Source organism: Glycine max, chromosome 4 (genome assembly GCF_000004515.6).
Source record: "Glycine max cultivar Williams 82 chromosome 4, Glycine_max_v4.0, whole genome shotgun sequence".
Classification (NCBI taxonomy): domain Eukaryota; kingdom Viridiplantae; phylum Streptophyta; class Magnoliopsida; order Fabales; family Fabaceae; genus Glycine; species Glycine max.
In genome coordinates, this window is record NC_016091.4 from 22,302,833 (window position 1) to 22,304,140 (window position 1,308).

Below are 1,308 nucleotides of genomic sequence, written 5' to 3' on the forward strand. Positions count from 1 at the left end.
GTTCTTGCTTAGGGCTGTTCATGTGTCCTGCACTTTCGAGTTTGGAGCTGAGTTTCATGATTGCCTAAGTGCGGACCCTCAAGGCAATCCTCCATACTCCACCTTTGTTCAGAGAACCATGAATGTCATTGCCTAGCGCTTTTCATGTGTCTCCATTATCAAGTGCGATGCTTCTGGTGACTGGGAAGCACGTTATTCTGTTGTTTTCCAGATCGGTTCCTTCGCCAAGTATGTGTATACGTGTATATGTGTATTATGTTCATTGTTCTTTGTTATTGTTTGTATTTTGTTTTGTGCAGAAGAAAAAAGAAGGAATGGAGACGAGAGTCGTCATCACAGAAAGGGCAGGACGGACGAAATCAGTGTCCTATCTTTGCTTTCCTCTTATCTCCGATGAGAGGTAAGTAAAGAGGGGCAACTGTCATACCCTAATTTCGTCCGAGGATTATTACTTGATGACGTGAAATAAATGAAGTCCCGAGACGTCTCAGAAATCCAAAAGGAAGCAGGCTTGCGTAATCTGTGAAATTCCGTAATGTGGCGGAAATTGAAAAGAGGTGTTTTTGCGCAATCCGTGAGTTTTCGTAACTTCTTTGAAAGGCAAAAAAGAGTAAATACATAATCTGTAAGGATTCATAACCTTGCAGAAGGAAAATAAGTATCGTTACGAAATTCGTAAAGTTTCGTAACGTTACGGAAAAAGAATTACAAAAAAAATAGAAAAGGGGGGTGCATTTAGTAAAAAAGGGGGTGTAAATAGCAACAAGGCCCACTTGGGCCCTCCAGAAGATTCCTCCAGAAGGTTGTTGCTTCTGGAGGAAGCAACCTTGCTCGCCTGGGCGAGCTGAGCTCGCCTGGGCGAGCTGGGCGGCAAGCTTCTCCCCTGTTTTGCTATAAATAGGGGAAGAAGTGAAGAAGAAAAGGGTTCAGCCCCTTAGGCACTTCTCTCTCTTTCAAATTTGCTGAGGAAAATTATTTCCGTGAAGAAAATCCAAGCCGAGGCGCTTCCGTTACGTTTCCGTATCGTTTCCGTGAGTAATTACGCGAAGATTCTTGACCGTTCTTCAAAGATTCATCGTTCGTTCTTCGTTTTCTTCAGTCTTCAATGGGTAAGTACCTCAAAGCAAGCTTTTCAATTCACTCTATGTACCCGTGGTGGTCCACATTTTGTTTCATGTATTTTTATTCTCGTTTTCATTTACTTTTTATACCCCCTTTTGATGTGCTTAAGCCATTTATTTAAGTCATTTCTCGCTTAATCTAAAAATAAAATAAATTTCCACCGATCGTTTGAATTGCATCATCCGT